The sequence below is a fragment of the Manis pentadactyla genome, chromosome X, assembly GCF_030020395.1.
Source record: "Manis pentadactyla isolate mManPen7 chromosome X, mManPen7.hap1, whole genome shotgun sequence".
NCBI lineage: Eukaryota > Metazoa > Chordata > Mammalia > Pholidota > Manidae > Manis > Manis pentadactyla.
The window spans coordinates 97,200,211-97,221,841 of NC_080038.1; the positions used below are offsets into that span (position 1 = coordinate 97,200,211).

General features: G+C 37.3%; 2 long non-coding RNA genes across 3 annotated transcripts in view; one reads left to right on the forward strand and one right to left on the reverse strand.

The window, feature by feature from the left end:
* The window catches only part of LOC118936038 (uncharacterized), a 32,990-nt gene extending 23,322 nt beyond the window's left edge, over window positions 1-9,668 (forward strand). The window contains exons 3-5 of one of the 2 annotated variants that reach the window (XR_005034095.2): window positions 995-1,181; window positions 4,479-4,618; window positions 6,640-9,668. This is a non-coding gene — a long non-coding RNA (uncharacterized LOC118936038). Of the gene's footprint in view, window positions 1-994; window positions 1,182-4,478; window positions 4,619-6,639 lie in introns of those variants that run through there. The other variant, XR_008995113.1, reaches the window with a different exon arrangement.
* On the reverse strand, window positions 1,074-18,858 carry LOC118936037 (uncharacterized). Its single transcript, XR_005034094.2, has 4 exons — window positions 18,778-18,858; window positions 10,822-10,932; window positions 9,207-9,336; window positions 1,074-1,210 (listed from the first exon to the last, which is right to left on the reverse strand). It is a non-coding gene; the product is annotated as an uncharacterized LOC118936037 (long non-coding RNA).
* Window positions 18,859-21,631: the final 2,773 nt, after the last annotated feature.

Below are 21,631 nucleotides of genomic sequence, written 5' to 3' on the forward strand. Positions count from 1 at the left end.
TACACCTGGGTGTGAGTCAAAGCTGTGGCACTGAACTGTATTAACATTCATTAATTCTTCAACTCCACATATTCATAGTTAAAAAACAAAATAAAACTTCACTTAAGAATATCCTCTATGAAGCAGTTAAAGTTAAATTAATTTTATTAGCATTGAACCATTAAGTCTATATTCTTTTAATATTCTGTGTGATGAATAAGTATACAGGCAGTTCTTTTGCTATATATCAAAGAAGGATGATTGTTTTGAGGAAAACAGTTATGTAATTATTTTAATCACAAGCATTCTATGAGGTAGTATAGTAGAGAGACAGTTTTTATTAGGTGTCAGATAAATACGAGTTACAATTCCTATCACGCTTATTAATCCTGTTACCTTAAAAATGCCCTTAACCTCTCTGTACCTATTTACTCATTTGTAAAATGTGAGCAGTGATTCTTATTATCAGTGAATTATTGTGAGTAGCTAAAGAAAACACCAATTTAAACTGTCCAATACAGAATTTGCCACATAGGAAATTCAACATGTCATTTCCCCCCTCATTCCCACCATGCTTCTAACACTGAAACTAGATGGATGATCAGTACACATCTATGTTTATTTTATCTAGATGATTAACTACCTGCAGCTGATGTTGAAGCCATATATGAGACAGTTTACAGAGTTAGCCTCAAATCTCCACAAACATGTAGTGAAGAAAGTTCCTTCTCTGTTAGCACTAGGAAATTTTCACTTACCTTATAAATGACAAAATCTTCTTAGCAGCCAAGGCTGCTTTATGATAGTAAGAAATGTAATGGTCTTAGATGTTTTCAGGTCCACCAAGTTTAGTTTAAGATAATGAATCTGAAGCTCAGAGAGACTTGATTAGTTAGTAGCCAAAAGAGTGCAAGACTCAAAACAGCAGCCACTTTTGTGATTTTTCCTGACACTCTGCTTAATAATCCTACCATTTAACTTTGTGCTCTTCTGTCTTATTTGGTTTGTGTTTTAGGTTGACATCATAAAGTATGTGAACTGCATGTCTATAAATAACTTTGAGTCACTGGAAGACAAAAGTACCCTGGATGAGAAGGTCCTGTGAAAGAATCAAGCATAATTGAGCTTCTGGCAGAGCATTGCAGGGGAGTCAGGAGATATGGGTGCTAGTGCCTGAACCAACACTGGCTCTGGGAATTTGGGTAAGTCTCTCCTCCATTGCTGTCCTCATCTGTAAAACAGAGCAACATATGTATTACTCTCAATCATCAGAATATGTTGTGCCAAATCTTTCTCTTATACCTTATACTCTATAAAAATAAAATAGAGCTGAATGGCAAAATTATTAATGTATTGGTAAAATAATATTAATATACAAGAATGTAAACACTTATTAATATAAATGTACCATAATTTTATTTGTATAAGAATATTAAACCTGATTGGCTTGGTTTATCTTTCCACTTAAAACCTCAAAAGATATAGTCTGGAATATCTATTCATTCACATATTTCCCTCTCTCTCTCACTCTTGCACACACACACACACACCTACACATACAGGACACAAGCACACTCTGGTACATACACATAGTCACATGTCATGGGAATAGGTCCTTAGTCACAAGGTAGGAAGTAAGCCCTGTCCTCTACAGCAATAAGTGAAATGTTGTGGAAAAACAAAGGAAAGTACAATTGATTCCAAATTGTAGGGGTCAAAGCAATCAGAGAAGGCTTTTAAATGGACTAAAAGCAATGAGACTCATTCCTGCCAAGCTGGTAGGCTATCTGATCTGAGCCAATACTGTTGGGTTTATCTAGCACCAAATCCTATACTTTCACCTGAAGTTATCAATTGTCTTGGCACATAGGTTAGTTTAGGGATGAGGTAAAATGAATTCAGTAAAGTCACAGGATACAAAATTAACATATATAACTTGGTTGTGGTTTTAATACATTAATAACGAGATATCAGAAGAAGAAATTAAGAAAATAATCCCATTTACAATTGCATTAAAAAGAATAAAATACCTAGGAATAAATTTAACCAAGGAGGTGAAATACTCCAAAACCTGTAAACATTGATGAAAGTAATTGAAGAAGACAAACAAAAGGAAAGATACTCCATGCACATGGATTGGAAAAATTAACATTGCTAAAATGTCCATACTACACAAAGCAATCTACAGATTCAATGCAATCCCTATCAAAATACCAATGAAATTTTTCACAGACCTAGAACAAAGAAACCTAAAATTTGTGTGGAACCACAAAAGACCCTGAATAGCCAAAGCAATCTTGAGAAAGAACAAAGTTAGGGGTACCATGCTCTCTGATTTCAAACCATTCTACAAAGCTGTAGTAATCAAAACAGTATGGGACTAGCATGAAAACAGACACATAGATCAATGGGATAGAATAGAGAGCCCAAGAAAAACCCATGAATATATTATCAATTAATCTTTGATAAAGGAAGCAAGAATATACAGTGGGGTAAAGACAGTCTCTTCAATAACTGGTGTTCAGAAAAATGGGCAGCTACAAGCAAAAGATGAAATGGACTACTATCTTACACCATATACAAAAATAAATTCAAAATGGGCTAAACACCTGAATTGAATACCTGAAACCATAAAACCCCTAGAAGAAACCATAGGTAGTATGTTCTTCGACATTATTCTTAGCAATATTTTTTTGTGCCAGTCTCTTCAGGCAAGGGCAACAAAAGTTAAATAGATGGGATTATATCAAACTAAAAAGCTTTTGCACAGTGAAGGAAACCATCAGTAAAACAAAAAGGCAACCTAGTGAATGGGAGAATATATTTGCAAATCGTACATCCAATAAGTGATTAATATCCAAAATATATAAAGAATTTACACAATTTAATACCAAAAAACAAATAACCCAACTAAAAAATGGGCAGAGGACCTGGACCTGAACAGACATTCTTCCAAAGACATACAGATGGCTAACAGGCACATGAAAAGATGCTCAACATCACTAAGCATTGAAGAAATGCCAATCAAAATCACCGTATCACCTCATACCTATCAGATTGGATGTTATCCAAAAGACAAAAAATAACAAGTGTTGGCAAGAATGTGCAGAAAAGTGAACCCTCCTACACTGTTGGTGGAAATGTAAATTGGTGCAGCCACTATGGAAAACAGTATGGTGGTTCCTCAAAAAATTAAAAATTGAACTACAATACAATCTAGCAATTTCACTTCTGTATATTTATCCAAAGAAAATGAAAACAATCTGAGGAGATATATACACCCCTATGTTCACTGCAGCATTACTTACAATAACCAAGGTATGAAAGCAACCTAAGTGTCCATTGATAGTTGAATAGATAAAGAAGATGTTGCATATATACACAATGGAATATTACTCAGCCATAAAAATAATGGAATCTTACCATTTGTTACAACATGGATGGACTTGGAGAGTATTATGCTAATGAGATAGAGAAAAACAAATACCATATAATTTCATTTATATGTGGAATCTAAAAAACAAGACAAACGAACAAAAAAACAAAACAGAAACAGACTCACAGATACAGCAAACAAACCATTGATTACCAGAGTGGGTAGGGACTGGGGGTCAGGCAAAATAGGTGAAAGAGATCAAGAGGTACAAACTTCCAGTTATAAAATAAAATCATGGGTATGTAATATACAGCATAAGGAATATACTCAATAATTTTATAATAACTTTGTATGGTTATTAGTTACAAATAGTAACTAGACTTATTGTGGGGATTGTGGTTTAATGTATAAAAATAACAAATCACTATGATATATACCTGAAAACAGGATAATGTATATCAATTATACTTCAATAAAAAAATTAAACGGGCAAAGGACTTGTGTAGACATTTCTCCAAAAAAAACAAAGATGTACAAATAAGCCAATAAGCATGTGAAAAGATGTTTAACATCACTAATTATTAGGGAAATGAAAGTTCAGACCACACTGAGAACAACTTCACACCCATGAATATGTCTATTATTAAAAACAAGCAAAAAACAGAAAATAACAAGTGTTTGGTGAGAATGTGGAGAAATTGTTACTTTGTGCCTTGCTGATGAGAATATAAAATGGTGTAGCTGCAATGGAAAACAGGATGGCAGTTCTCCAAAATATTAAACATAGAATTTTCATATGATCCAGGAATTACATTTCTGGGTAAATATTCAAAGGAATTAAAAGCAGCACTCAACAGATATATAATTTTTCTGCCTCTGGACATTGTTGACTGTGTGAAGCCTACAGTATGGCAGCCATCTTGAGATCACCAAAGCCAAACAAACCAACACACAGAAGATGGAAAGAACCTGAGTCCTTGAAGACACGGTTGGAACAGCTAAATAAAACCAATCCTGGAGTTGTCACTCTGCCATATTTCTTGTTAAATGAGATAATAAATCCCCTTATTGTTTAAAAAAAGTATTGAAAAGATGATCATTTCCTTTTGCTCACTATCCTCAGGTATCTCATCCTGCAAGAATGTCACTAAAGCTTATCCGTCATATAAACACATACTTATTTCATTTCCTTCTGCTTCAAGTTCAGTTCATCTCTATGAGATGTTCATGTTAAAGTCTCTTTTGTGGGAAGAAGAACACAGGGTAAGTCAATACCTATATTTGAAGTGTTATGTATTAGGCACTTTTTATAAGTTTCCTCATTTTCTCTTCATAATGGCTGTGAATTAAGTATCAGTATGCCTTTTTTACAGATGATCAAGTTCAGGCCTACAAAGGGTAACTCAGTACTACAGAGTCAAACAAACCTAGTTTGAAGCAGGAACGCTGTTCTCTTTATTTATACATATGAATAAGGTGTTATATATTTTATTTATATATGTAAAAAATATATATATATAGTTTCAATATCAGAAAATCCATTAATATAATCTATTGTTTTAATAGAAAAGTTGAGAGAAATTATATGATCATCCCATAGATGAACAAAAGGTATTTGACAGCATTCACCACTATTCATATTTTAAAGCCTCAATAAAATAGGAATTTGTTGATATTTTCTTAACATGGCAATAATATACATATCACAGCAAAAAAGCCACCATCCTGCTTAATGGGAAAATACTGGTGGCATTCCTACTAAAGATAAGACTAAGACAAGATGCCCACTTATCTCCTCTAATCTTAGACATTGTGTAGGAGGTATTTTACAATGCAAGTGAAAGCAAGCAATTAAAAGAAGTGGTAAAATCTCCCCATATTTTGTGATGATATGATTATGTATTGGAAAACCCAAAGAAAAAACAGAAAAAAATGTAAGAAAAAAAAATTTAATTTAGTAGAGTAGCAGGTTACACACCAACAACCAAAATCAAAAGCTATCACATATACAACTAAAGAAACTCAGAAGATATAATGGAAGAGTAGAAAATTATTAGATAAAAACTTAAGAAGCAATGTTCAAAACCCATGTAGAACACAAAATTAGATTTGAACAAATGGATAAACATGATTTTCTTGGGGAAGAAGACTCAATACCATAAAGATGCCAATTTCCCCAAGTTTATTAATTAAATATTATTCAAATTAAATAACAATTGCTTTTTTATGAATTTAGACAAGTTTATTATCAAATTTATTTCACAGGATAACAGAATAGTCAGATAAGACCTGAAAAAGAAGAGGGGGTGGCTTCAAGTCTTACCAGATACCAAAATATATAACATATGTACAGTATAAGAGTGTGGTGTTGGCCCATGAATTGACAGAAAGACTAATGAAACAGGATAGAAAATACTGACATAGGCCCACTTATACTTGGAAATTTTGAATATGATTAAGGTAGCATTTCAAATCAGTGGAGATATGATGGATGATTTTATAAAGTGGTACTGTGTCAGCTAGACAACCATGTAGTTAAAAAGGGATTCATTTCTCTACCTTACAGCAGGAGAAATTTCAAATGGTACAAATTTAAAAATAAAAAATGAATCCATACAAATATAAGAAGAAAACATGGGTGAATTCCTCTATAAACGGGAAGTGAGGAAACTTTCCTAACTATGACTCGAAATTCAGGAACATTAAGGAAAAGAGATTATTAAATTTGACTACATAAAAATAACAACAATTTTGTATGGTATAAAACATGCTAGCCAATTAAAAAGATGTTAGGAAAAATAATTACAACTAGTATCTCTGACAAAGTGTTGATATTCCTTCTACATAGAAGCTTATCAATATATAGTTACTAAAAAACAACAAAACCTATCATAGACATGGAAGAAATATAAACAATTAACAGAAAAACTGCAAATTGTCTCAAGCTTGCTTCTAATAAGAAAGATGCAATTCAACTATAATAAGATACCATTTATAACTGTTAGATTGGTAAATCCAAAAGTTTATCAACATCTTCATTTGGTGAGGATGTGAAAAACATGTCCTTTAATACACTGCTCAGGGGAATGCAAAATGACATGTTCAGTGTAGTAGGCTTAATATTGGCTTCCAAATATCAAATCCTAATCTCTGGAACCTGTAATTCTTACTTTATATGGAAAAGGATCTTTGCAAACGTGATTAAGTTAGGGATCTTGAAATGGAGAGATTTTCTGGATTATACAAGCGGGCCCTAACTGCAATTCCATATGTCCTTATAACAGAGAGGCAGAGGGAGAGTTAACACAGACACAGGAGAGGCAATAAGACCAAGGACGGAGAGGCTGGAATGTGCAGGAATGAGCCATGGAATATTAACAGCCAACAGATGCTAGAAGAAGCAAGGAACAGATTCTTCTCTAGAGCCTCCATGAAGAGTGTCACCCTACCAACACTTTGAGTTTGGTCCAGTGAAAGTGATTTTGGACTTCGGATACCTAACTCAGTGAATGAATTAATTTCTGTTGTTTAGAGATACCAAGTGTATTGTAATTTGTCACAGTAGCTATAGGAAAGTAATGCAACCACTATGAAGGGGAATTTGATAATACCTAGCAAAATTATATATCTTCTTATGCTTTGACTTGGAATTCCCATTTCAAGAAACATCTATATCTATATACTAAATATATATTAGTAATGACACAAAAAGAGTATAGATATAGATAAGGATATTCACTGATGCACTCTATGTACAGCAAAGGTAAACAACCTTTGATGGGTATTTATATCCATCAGTTGTGTTCTAGATGAACAAACTGTCATGCAACCATAGAGCAATGTACACTAAGTAAGCTTAAAGAATTATGAATATCTCCACATAGAACTATGGGAGGACCTCCAAGATATACTATTAAGTGAAAAGTCAGTGTATAAAAAGGTGTGTATAGTATGGTACTTTTTAATCTAAGAATTGGGGGAAATGCAAATATATACATTTTACTTATATTAAAAATAAAAGAACCAGTGAACATTGGTTCATTGGTAGAAAAGAAATAACCTAATTTTAATAATAGAAAAAATAGACTAAAAATATAGAACAAAGCCTCAGGGAACTGTGGGACTATACAAAATGTATAATATTCATGCGATTTTTGTCTTGGAGAGGAGGAAAAGTGCATAGAAGAAAAAGTATTTGAAGAAATAATGGTTGACAAACTTCAAATTCGGAAAAAGACATAAGCCTAGAGGTTCAAGAAATTGAGTGAACCCTAAACAGAATTATTCCAAATAAAGCCATGAAAACAGACATCATGATCAAACTTCAGAAAACTAAAAACAAAAGCAGAAAATGAAAACGGAGAGAGAAATGATGCATTACCTATAGGAGAAAAATAAATAACAGCAAATTTCTCATCAGAAACCATGGAGTGTAGAAGGAATTAGCACAACATTTTTCAAGTGCTGATAGAAAAGAACTTTTAACCTGAAATTCTATCCAGCAAAGTTATCCTCCAAGAAAGAAGGGGCATATAAAGATATTGTCAGATGAAGGAAAATGAAGAGAATTTATCAGCAGCAAATGTAACCTAAAAGGATGGCAAATAAGAAGTTCTTAAGACAGAAAGTAAATGATAATAGAAGGGCTCTCCAAAAAGGATACAAAATGATAGGGCCAACTGTGTATGAGAGAACATGTGCAGATAACATGGTAGAAATCCAGAAACAAGCCATTATCTCAGGAGAAATCCTGTGCAGAAATTCTACTAACAGAGTTGAAAAGGTTAGGTAGTGTGGACATTTGAGTAAAGTATGCAAAATCCATGTGTCTGCAACAGCAGAGTTATCCAACCATAAGAAGGTGTTCAGTTAACAAATGCAGATCTGTTTAGAGCAGGGGCCAGATATTAACTTGCAGAAATGATAATTTCACAAGAACAATATGTTAAAATAAAAACCGTAAACTTGTCAGAGCAGTGTGGTGCTGGGATACAATTCACTGAGCTGATGAGAGGAGTGGAGACAACAAAGGAGGAGAAAGCTTCACTAAGTAGTCTCTGGGAAGACGCAGAGATGAAACAAATGAAAGCATAGAGATTGTGCAAACTCATGGAGAGAGGGTTCTGGCTAAGAAAACTACTCCAGGAGGCAGGCTTCTAAGAAGCTCACTGGCAGATGGGGAGTCCATGGGACCTGGGGTCAGAGAGAAACGAAAGGGGGCGTATGATCTCCAGACCGCCTGGGAGATCCATTAGTTTAAAATCCTTCCCCTCGATGTCTGCTTCTACTTTAATGTAGGTTTAGAGAGCTGAGCATCAACTCAGCTTCACTACTGTCAGTGCTCCTGGTTCTTCCCGGCCCCCATGGGACAATGTCATGCAGGGCACTTTCCTTCTTACCAATGTTTGTGCCATTTCAGTGTGTAAAGAGGTTACATAGTAGCATCCCATGGAAGCAAATGGGTCCCCTATCAATTGGTCCTAAACCTGGACAGCCTCAGACCCCTGGAGTGTCCAATCAGTTACCTAGGAGTCCTCTCTGCTCATCTGGGAGCTCCTACTCTTCACCAGTCAGGCTGGACACCCAGTCCCCTCCCTCCTATCCAATCCCCATAAGCCCTGCCCCCTCTACCAGGTCCAGCTCCTTTTTGAGGAGTCTCTGATGACTCCAGTGTGGTCTTTCTCTTTATTATACATTAAGGGGGCTCTACAGAGGTCACCATAACTTCCATAGGATCTGGACCCTGTGAAACCATCAATGTGACCTCGGTAGCCCTGGGTCACTGGAGGTGTGAAGAGTGACAGATGCTCATAACACTTGTGTGCAGTCCATGACAGGGGAGGGAACTCACCTTAGGATATCTAAGACTCTGGGGCCCAGGAAGAGTCCTGACTCTTGCTACAGTGTCCCTCTCTGCCAACCCCCAGTCACCTCTTCATAGAACTTCAGGTAGGTTCCAGACTCCTCGGCCATGTGCACACCTGATATGAACATAGAGGGCACCAACACAGGAAAAGCACAATTATTATATGGAAAAAATGAGGACTTTTCCCCCAGCTCAACTCTATTACACTGTATATCATAGAGATGGCACTGAAATTAATATGTAATATAGACAAATACGTGGTTCCCTTCTTCTTACCTTCCCAAATACTCACTAAAACATAGTAGTGCTATATAGAAAGAGTTAGGATAGGAAGAAAGTAAACATTGGTATTGTGGATAGTGCACCAATTACTGTGCTGGGATCTTGATAAGATTTTGTCCTTGAACTCCTCACAATGCTCCTTTGAGTATAAGGACTATGAGATAGACATGCAAACACACACACATGCATATAAACATATAAACACACATATACATATGTATGTATATGTAAGTGTGTGTGCATTTATATGTTAAATTAGTAAGCTGGAGGACAAGGATACCTATGTTTGTGTGTGTGCGTGTGTGTAGTGACAACATACAAAACAATATTACATTTTGTTTAGGGAAACTCATGTAGAATATAATAATATAGGAATGATAACCATCCCTTTCTGGATAGTAATTATCTCTAGGGAAGAAGGAAGAGGATACAGTCAGGGAAGAGTTAAGTTTTTTCTTAATCTGGACTGATTTTGTATCTCTATGCTTTTCATCTGCATTATTTCATAAGTAGTAGTGCTTTTAGGGGATGCAGTTTTATCATAAACGTAATGGACACTCCTCTTAGCAAATGTTTAATATTTGGAGTCAAATGCAGAGTTAAAAAAAATCAGCACTCAGCAATCCCTCATCACTGAGCTTCACATTGTTTCATTCCATTGTTTTTTTCTGCATGAACATAGGCAAATGTATATGTATTATATCACCTTTCTTATAACTATCATCTTAATGTATGTATAGTTCAGTATCATTTTCTTGTTATTTTGGTTTTGCTTTTGTCTTAAGCACTAGCAACTGGAGAGAATGTTCTGATAAATGACAAGGTATAAGATGGGATCTATCTATGCTTTATAATGAAGCCTTTACCATTTGACCCAGCCCTTACCCTTGAACATTGCATCTGATTAGAAATGCCATATGTGTAGAATATGAAATAGTGCTATGTGTTTGGGTCTATTCATGAGCTTTCTATAGACTTCCTTTAATCTGTATGTCAATCACTCTACCCAACAGTTATAAAATCACAGTTTTGTGAAACATTATATGTCTGGCAGTATAATCTTTACTCCCATCACTCACTTTTTGGATGGGTGGCAGGAATCATCATCATCACCATCATCATCAGTAGTAAAAGATACCAACAATCAAAGAGCATGTGATAGATAAATTGCTTGCTCAAGATCATGCAACCAGCAAGTAATAATTCTCAGTATCAAATGCTAGTCCTTCTGACTCCAAAGCCCACGCCCCAGCCTCTGTTTCTATACTGAATGTCCTTCTATATTAGGGCTGGGGCCAGTATAGAGGAAGGGACTCACCCAAGGTCCTGTGCTCAGTTGATGGGTCTGGTTCCTGGGACACATGTTTGATGACTCCCATCTTCTGTCTAGCTGCTGTTTATGCTATCTCTTCTGTACTATTTCTTCTTCCTGGGGTGCAATAAGAAATTGGTTCACTCATATCAAACAAGAAGGAAAATGGAAGACAGGAAATCATGTGGTAAAAAGGAAATGATAAGATGGGACCTAAGTTCACTTCTTGCTGCTACATTTCCAGGTGTCATCTGTTTCAAATCTTCTATTTTGTGGGACAGAAGGTGACAGGATGGGCTAGGAGTAACATTTATCAAGTTCTACTATGTGCCACACATGTTTTGAAGTTTTCTTTTCTTTTTACAAGTCTGTTAAGAAGGTACCCTTAGTTCCATTTTACAGATGACCGACCTCAGACTCACAGAAGGTATGTAAATTTTCCAGGGCCAAACATCTACCCCTTTTCCTCTACCTAGACCAATCAGCAGCCTCCTATTTATGATGGTGGATTTCCAGGGCTTAAGGACTCATAGTGAGAAACACCCCTGATATGGAGCCAGGGGTGTCATGGCCCCATTGGTAATCACTCCCCTTTGGTAGATGAATATGACAGTAGGGATGAAATCCTGCCCTGTGAGCCAAGGGGCCTGGGAGTGAAAGCCCTGCGGCCAGGTTGACTCCTGAGGTGTTGAACGGGACCCAGGAAGCAGCACAAGCTGTGGTCCTTTGGAAAGGGAACCTGACTGGTAGGGTATTAACATATGCAACAACTATATGAAGGGTGTTCTACATTTTATCTCATTTCAATCTTAACTACTCTACCCAAGACCAGTAATTACCCTCATTACTCAGTGAAGGTACAGAAGTAAAAAATTAAGTAACTTGATCTAGGGAAACAACCTTATAAATTACTGCTTAAAGACTCAAAAAACAATTAGTCAAAAGACCAAGCTTTTTTCTCCCTCTGTCCTGTGAGCTGGCATGCACTATACCTCAAAGCATTATTTTTCATATTTTTTTAAACACTGGGCTGACGTACTTTTTAAATACTAAAAATAATTATGAAGTGTAAAATACCATATGAATAGCAAAAAGTTGAAACCAAAATGTGTGTGAAAAACTGGGGAAATTATTTACCACTTATATTTAGACATAAGTTTATATCCTTGATGTACAAAATACTCTTAAACAAAAGACACAGGTCAGTAACATAAAGAGATAATGCACATAAAAAGCAATATAAATTGCTAAAAATACTTGGAAACATTCCAAACCAAATAAACAAATGAAATGAAAATGAATCATATTAAATGAAATAAGTAAAAATGTAGAATCTGATCCCATTTCTGCAAGATAATACACATCAACTTTGGTAAGTGGGTATGTATGTGTCATTAGGTATAAATTAGTGCACTACATGCAGAGAAAAGTAGAGAGAGTAGGCACCAGTAAATTGACAGAGATGATTTCTGTATTATAATGGGCAGAAGATGGAGGCAGAGAGACAGAATAATTTCACATTCTTAATATACATTTCTATATTGTTTGATGCTTGTTAAAAAATAAAAATTATTAACTGGTAATCTGAAAAAGTTATTGAAATAAAGTTTTGTAAAATAGGAAAGCTACAAAGCAAGTCACAAAATGATATGTTTGTAGAAATACATTTACTGATTTAGAAACATGTTCATATACTGTTGTGTGAAAATAACACATTAAAATATTTCTTTGATAATAATTCAATGTATATGAGTTTGTGGGAGATAGAGGATACTTTCATTTTATGAATTTGTTTTTCCATAGTGTTTTAAATATGGAACATTTACTGTATAAAATGCTGAAAACAGAATAATTATGAGCTGATTACAAATATGATGCCCACATATATATTCATTGCTTTGGAAACATGTTCATAATATACTTTTTAATGAATAAAAGTATCATATCAAAACAATTTATTTGACACTGCCTCTCTGTGTGTGTGCATGTTTCTACACCTCAAACGTCTTCACACCAATTGTACATATACTAAGTCCTGCAGCTTTCCATTGAGTTCACATGGGACTGAACTTCTAACCTCAGAAACTGAAAACCCCAGGATGGGAACAAATACAGAAGGATCATCACCAGTGGGTGGAAAATTCCACAAAGCTTTGACCTATATGTTTGAATTCATGTACCTCCTTCACTGCTCCACTACCTCACCCTTTGCCAGGCTCCCAGTTGACTTTCATAACTGCAATTCTAATGCAGAGCACCAGGTGGCATCTTTCTCCATTTTCTACAGGTTATTTTTTCCACAAAGAAAAAAAGCAATTTTCAGAATAGGAACAAAATTTTTTCTTAAATAATATTATTTATATTTTAAATATTTAATATTGTATATCTTTATTATATTATAAAATACATGATTTTAGTAGATATAAATTTAATATATAAATATGATTGTAAATTTTTTAAAATAATAGCTAAATAATAAGTATAGTATAATCCTAATTCTCTTTGAAAATTTCATATGTATATAAAAGACAAAGAGAACATACTCAGTTTTGTTTCCTGCTTATATCTGTGTCTATATCTCAGTTATTTATTAGTATGTTTTGTCTACTGTGTGTCAGGCACTGTCAGTCCAATTCCACATCTGCATCTCACATCACCCTGCTCTTGATTTCTTGACCTGAATAACTGGAAATGTCCACAGGCGGCAAGATGGATGTCAGTGCCCACCTGAAACACTCCATTCCAGGCAAGGGTAGTGCAAGCTTTACCCTGAGTCCTGGACATCCAGTATCTAAACAGGAAATAATACAATTAAGTGGGGAATGGTTGTAACTTGGGGAACTTGAGCAACCTGTAACCCATACCTCTATCCTCTTGTAGAACTGTAGGAGGCTATCACCTTCTCCTGATGGGACCTCACTCACAGTGAAGGATGAAGCAATCCTTGTGTGGCTTTAGTCTTGGTTCTTCTCATGGGTATGAACTAGGGTTTTACTTTCTCTTTAGTCCCTGGCTAGGTCAGACTGGTTGATTCTGGAACTGGTTTTGTTCCAAACTATTTCATAATCCGAGGGGTCCTTCAGAGGTAACATGGAATTTCTGCTTCATGTAAGCCCTTCTTTACCAGTTATGGGAGCCTGGATTCATATCCACAGGAGACAGAAAAAGACTAGAGACCCCGTTCTCAAAGACAAGCACTGGACCAAGACCGTAGTCTGAACATTTAATTCTCCTGATTTAGTGGGACAGTTTTTATAGATTTCTCACATGATAGTCACCTTCCCTCAGGATTCCCCTTATGCCCAACATCCCAATATGATCCATAACTCTCTCTTTTATGTCCCGTCCACTAAAGTATGCCCCCAGAGAAATTCCCCTATACTTGGTAGGGGAGAAAACTTGTCTATGACTTAAAATTCAGAAGCAATAAGGGATGAGAGTGATACATCTTAATTTTTTTCACAAAAAAGTGACCTAAGAAGAGTAAAATGAAAAATTAAACACTGGGAAAATATTTACAACTTAGACGACAAAGAGTTATATCTCTAACATGTAGAAATCTTACAAAAAAGTGAATGAAAAAACCAAAAATCATGAGAGAAAAAAAGAGCAATAGATACAAATAGGTATTTCATCAAAAAGATGTTGATGCAGGAGTAAAAAATATAAAAAGTTCCTTAAACACAGAAAAATGCTCAACCTAACTCATGATAAGCAATGAAAAGAAAAATAACTATAATGAGATACCTCTTCTTACCAATCAGATAGTCTGTGAGGAAATACACATTCTCTTATATTGCTGATGGTAACATAAAATGACTCTACTCTATGAAGAGGATATGATACTATCTAGTAAAATTACGTAGGTATTTACTCTTGGAACCAGTAGTCTTTCTAGAATTTCTTGCAAAGATACAAAAATGCATGATAATCACAAGTCCATTCCTTGCAGAGCAATCCACAACAACAGAATATCAGCAATAAGACAAATGTCCACTAATAAGGAGCTGGTTGAGTAATTTAAGGTATAGCTACATCAGAGAGTACTATGCAGCTATAAAAAGCAATAGGATTCCCTCTGTAGACTGCTATGAAGTGATCTCTAGGATATATTAAGTGAAAAAGCAAAGTGCATAAAAATGTGTAGAGTTCCTGCTGTCCAATATGGTAACCACTAGCCATTTTTAAAAAGCTAAATGAAATTGAGAATTCAGTTGTTTAGTCATATTGGTCACATTTTAGGTGCTCAGCAGCCACCTGCTGCCAGTGGCTACAGTGTTGGACAGGGCACATACAGAATGTTTTTATTTCTGCAGAAATTTCTCCTGCACAGTGCTGGTGAAGAATGTGCCACCTTTTATCCATGAATGGGGAAGAAAACTAATATAAATATTACATTTGCTTATATATTTGAAATCTGGAAGGGTAAAACAAGAACTGACTCAAATGATTACCCATAAGGAGATGGTGGGGTATCCCAGGATGCAACCCAATGATAAGTATTCCCCTAAAAATCTACATTTACAGGCTCCATGCACTGAAAAGGTGAAGAAGTAACGACCAACTCAGCAGCCATGCACAACGCTAGTCCTCAGGCTGAATCCTCTGGAAACATTTCCCACTAAAGGAACAGGGCTTCCTTGGAGAAATGGCTGACTCCAGGTCTGTACCAGGTGAGTCTGGACCAAACTCTTACACCACAAAGAACATCAAAAAGACTCAGAAGCTGACCTGAAGGGGCTCCCGCTGGACATAGAGAACAATTTCAATGTCAAAAAGATTAGTCTGTGAGCTCATTATGACACTCAGAACAAGCAAACAATCAAACAAACTCACTGCTCACTTTTGGAGGATCCCAGGGAAATAACTCATTATTCTGAAAAGTGGAAATAATGCAAAAGAAATAAACATTCATCCTAACCTTCGTGTGTGAACCTTACCTCAGAATAACCTCACAGTTGATGAGGGGAAGTTGCTTTATAGAAGAATTCCAGCTAATAAATGCAGAAGACATTACAGAATAAAAACATCACCCTTCTGAAACCTTTAAGAAATGCAGATCTAGGCCATCATCTTCAAAGACTGAAAAAAATGAGATGAGAAGCAAATAGGAAATTTGAAAATGGCTGGCTCAGGCTCACAACACCCAAACTCAGTGATGCAGAAGGAGATACAACCAGACAAGACGGGGCATAGCGCTACAAGAAGTACACCACCACATCTGAGGTACTCTTGCCAAAAAACCTGAATCTGATCAAGCTTGTAAGTCTACTTATCAATTTAAAGGAAATAGGAGGGGCCAGTGGAACATAATAAACATCACAATAGGGATACAATCAGAAAAATACAGAATGCAAACTCCACAAGAAAAAATATATAGTTAAAAAAATAAGGGGAGACATTCTTTAGACTAGGAGATTTAACATTTCAGAGAAACTAAAATTAAACCCACATGAGATACCACCACACACTCACTAGAAAAACAAAAATGAAGAAGGTGGAAAACACCAAGTGTTGGCAAAGATGTGGAGCAAGTGGAACTTTCATATGCTGCTGGGGAAAATATGCACTGAAACAACGACTTTGCAAAACTCATGGGAAGTACCCACTGAGCTCAACATACACACACGCTATGACTCAGAAATGCCACTCTTAGAAACATGGCCAAGAAATGAAAAAAGAAAATGCCCCATCCAAGAATGTTCATAGCTCCGTTATTCAGTACGTAAGTCAAAAACTAGAAAACACCCAGATCTTCATAACAGATCAAGACACTGTGAAATATCCACACAATGCCTTTTGTTTTGAGAGTTATTCCCCTTCTGTTTGTTTTAAACTTTAGTACATGACAGAATGACTCCTGAAGCATAATTTCCACATGAAGAGATATGACCCCAGCCTAAAATCAACCACCATAGGGTGAGATAGTTCAAAAAAGGTCTTTTTCTTCTTCCCAAGTATACTGGTTAAGAGTGTGGGCTCTAGAGACAGAGTTTTGCTCCTAGTTCTGCCAGTTACAAACTGTGTCAGTTTGAATACTTTAATTTTACCTTAGAGTCATTCAATCTTCTTATCTGCAAAGCCAGGGTTATACAGTACTGACCGTAGAAGAAAAGTTTTTGAAAGTATTATATGTGTTCTGGTTTTTACAGGACAAATGGTCAAGAATCACATTAGTTTAAAAATTCGATGGCAGAGATGCTGAAATATGGTATTTTCTGTGACTTGAAAGAGTGGAGATTGCTCAATGCCTCAGTTTCCTTTTCTGTAAAATGGCAAAAACAATTGTCTTTACCTCACATGTTGTTGTTTTGAGAATTAATTGAATTAATATATGAAAATTCTTAGAATACAGTAATAACTCAATAAATGCTGATGTTTTTAAGAAACACACATTGAGATTTTTATAATTTTGATAGTTTGAGTTTGCATGTGTCTTTAATTAAGCTTAATTATCTAACAACCGAATCACATTCATCAACTGATGTATGTTTTAAATCACTTATTTTCATTATAACCACTGTTGGATGACCTAACTAATTGTCTTGACATTTCAAGACAAGAGTCTTGAAAATGCTTTAAACAACTGATCTCAGAACAGTACTACCATTTCTGCCCATGGCAAGGGATCACCTAGGATTCTGCTTTACCCTCACATCTCCCCGAGTATGGCCTGTCCAGGCCACCCCTGTCCTCTGCACCTGATGCAGCTCTGGGCCCATCCACCCTGGCCCCCCACTGTACTTCTGTAAGATTCTCCTCAAGGTTATCCTTGTCCCTGTCAGTCAACTGTCCACACAGTGGCCAGAGTCACCTGGTGAGTCCGTGAATCAGAGCATGTCAGTCCTACCCTCTACCCCTCCACCCTCAGAATCAACTCCAAACTCCTTACATGGCCCAATCCACGGGGCTCCTGTCTGCCCTCTGACCTCCTCTCCTACCATCTGCACTTTGTCTGCCAGGCTCCAGACACTGGAGTTCAACATCCTCTGCTCCTGGAATACCTGATGTCATGCACATTGCAGGGCCACTGATTACAACGTCTGCCCAGGCATGTTTTCCTCTTGTTGTCCAGGACTCAGTTCATGTGTCCCTTCCTGAGAAATAGCTTCACTGACAACCCATCTATAATAATCCCTGTCCCCCTCATTTTCTATTCTATTTGTGTGTTTATTTTCTTCAAAGTTTAAATCCCCATTTGAAATTGCCCCATTTATTGATTTAACTGCCACTACCAGTATTCCCAAACTAGAATGAAAGTTCTAGGGGCCATGCCTGTCTTGTTCTCTAGCTGTGTCCCCAGAGCCTAGTTCAGTGCCTCACATATAAATCATTGAATAAATATTACTTAAATGAAGGCATTGTTACATATTCAACACATAGGAGCAGACACAGATATTTAAAGCTGAGTGTCAGAAGCAACTGACAACAAAATTAAACATCAAAGTATTAAAACTTTTGAGATGATCTTGTTGCAAATCCATAGCAGTATACTTTTTAAAGCTTAGATTGAGTACCATAACCAACTGAAGAAATTATTTAAAGTGTAGACAACTCCCATTCCACCTCTCTGGTTTTGATTTAGCAGACTAGGATGGGCCCAGGAATTTGCAATTTTTTTAAAGCACCACCTGATGATTAAAAAAAATTAAAATAAAAAAGTACCACCTGATGATTTTGATGAAATGGTCCATGAACCACATTTGGAAAAATCTTGACTTAAACAGCTGACGTTGGTGTAGCATTAATTTAATGCCTACCATGCAGAGTTCTATTGTATCTGGGGTGTTTCAGTTGATGTAATTACTGGAAAGTGCACTGTTCCTTCCTTCCTACCTGTGACCAGATTGCTTTCCCACATGGGATCACATTTAATCTACACAATATTCCTGGATGGTGAGGCACATTGGGTATTGCTATCTTGTTGTATAGAAAATACCAGGGGGCAGGGTAGTGACTTACCTAAAGTGTCGTAGTGATGGGACCCTATCTCTTCACTCTTGCTCCAAGAATCTGCCTAGCAGATGCTACATCACAGTTGATTCTTCTCTATCAGATCCTGTTTCTGGGGCTCAGTCCACACTTTCTCTACTGTCCCCTAGAAGGGAAAGTCAGGGGATGAGACCGCACCTGGAACAGATAGGCACATGAGAGGAAGGGAAAGCACAGGAAATACAAGGGACAGGGTTGAGGATGTCCTTGCCTGTCCCCACAGCTGTGCAGGGACGCAGGGCCTCTTCCCCAGCACCATCACACAGCCTCCTCTCCACACAGCAGTGACCCTGAAGCTCACATCATGGACATGTGAGCTCATCCCTGCTTCTGTTACGCAGCCACATATTCTCTCTGGTAGTCATGCTGTTGTGTTAATGCCAGAGCTGTCGCATTGCTAGCATGAAGGGGGCAAAGTTGGAATGGGGACCTAGCATTGCTGAGGGCTTCTAGATGCCACATGCTGCAGGATGTTATTTTCAGACTTTTTTCTTCAAACCCTCAAAGTAATGCTCTGAGGTGGGGATAATTATTTCTTTTACATAAATGGAGAAATAGGCTGTGAGAGCAAAGTACATGCTCAAAGATTTCTGGGAAGGTGTCAAATGGACACAGAAGTCAACTTGAAAGGCTAACATTGTCCAATTTTGGGACAATCTAAGCATCAAAATACACAGCCATGGTAACAGATGGTAACCCTTTGAGAAAAGTAGGAATCTATGAGTCATGCTGATATAAATAAATACATAAATAGATGCATAAATAAGGGAGAGGGGAAAGCTCTACCCTACAGCCAAATGCCAACTAATAAAAACATCTAGAAGGAATGAGGGAATCAGAAAAGCAACACTTGACAACTATGAGAGTAACAAATGACTCAGACAAGAATCATAAATGATCAGTCTGTACCAAATCCCACAGAACTGAGCCACCATGGTAACCAAGCTGGCCAAGGAAAGCTGGGAAAAAGAAACAATAACCCAGCTTTAGTTCCTGTGTGTGTTACGAACTGAATACGACAGACATGCACACACACATACGTACATGCTCTCTCCTTCTCTCCCACCACCCAAGACCCTATCTTAATCTTCTGCGCCCCTGCCTTTGGTAGGGACGTGGCTCTAGGACAGCCCTGGAGCAGGACCCACACTTCCTGGGGCCGGGCGGGACCCCAGTGGCATTAGTACGAGACAGCGGGACACCGCGTCTCTAAGCGGAAAAGGCGACTTGGATCTGGGTCCCCTTGTTCCGCCACCCCCAGGGCAGTCAGCCCCCATGGCGGGGACCTGCACGCTCCGCACAGTCCCAAACACCTGTAGGCGGGACTTGTTCTTCTCGCCAGGCCACGTCTGTGTATTAAAAAAGTCTTCACTGTCGCCATGTTGACGTCATGTTTCTGTGGCAACCGCGACGCACAAGCTTGTCCTCCACACCGGAAATGCCTCCGCACACTCCTCCACCCACTGGCCTTAGCTGAAAGCAAAACACCTTTGCTGTGCAGGCTGCCACGTGAGAAAGCCTGCTAATTAAAGGCACCAGACTGGGACCTGGGCTATTGGCGGAGCTCTGCAAAGCTTGGCTGAACAAAGAATGTCCCTGTCGTCAGGAATTTTGTTTGCTTTGAAGAGACAGTAGGGGAGTATTATCAGATCACAGAGATCCCGAGGAAATATCCTGGGTTCTGGGAGATGAGCTGACCTTGGAGGGTGAGACTGTAAAAACCACAAGCCATGCTAAGCAGTTAGTTATCGGTGGCAGAAAACTAAGAGACTGTCTACAATCAGTGACTGAATTACCTAGGCACATCAAAAAATGTTTTGATGATCTTCCCTTATCACAAATCCCTCAGCAAAGTCATCCTGCAAAACAGAAATGGCCCCAAATCTTCATTCATTATGTAAATGTATGTACATTCTACTTGATGCTACATTTCCAGGTGTTCTCTGTGGAAATTGTGTTGTTTGGTTTAGCTCAAAGTCATTTCTTTTCTGGGACAAAGGAGAAAGATGGTCCAAGACTAACATTTGCTGAAGTCCTACCACATGCCATATACTCTGCACAGGATTTCCCATTTACCCCTCACAACAGTTCTGTAAGGAAGGCATCATGGGTACTCTTTGCAGATGACCAAGGGCAGGCAAACAGTCGCTGAGCAAGTATTCTAGCATCACACATGAAGTTAAGGGCAAAAATGGGGTTCTAGCTCTGGCCCTCATCACAATATACCATGCATTCTTCACAGAAGCAGCATCACCCCCAAGGAACTGAAAATTGATTCTTAGGGGTAAAGAGATCTTAGATGGTACTATGGTTTGTAGCCCCCAGAAAGACCAAGGTACATAAACGGTTATACACCACATCTCTGGTATTAAACATTTCACATTCTGTGAATGGATCAATGATTAGGAAAAAGGTGTCTAAAAAGCCCCTATAAGGTGGAAAATAATGAGAGAAGTTTGAGAAACATTGCATATACCCAATGTCCTAATAGATAGGTAATGGACCACTAGGGTTTATGGATTGGTTATCGTGCACTCCCCACTGGATGCTCACTCCTAAATAACCAATCTTGGTGATGATGATAATAATGATGATCATAATGATGGAAAAATGAAATCATTTTCCTGAAGCCAAGGGACCTGGGTATGGAGACCATGTAAATTGACTGGTTTTTAAGATGGCAAAGGCTCAATCAGACAATAGGTGTTTCCTCAGAAACATGATGTGGAGAGTAGGATATTAATATTTTTAAACTAAGCAAGTGGAACTTAATTTTTAAAATTTTTTATTGACAGATAGTTGATATATAATATTTTATTGGTTT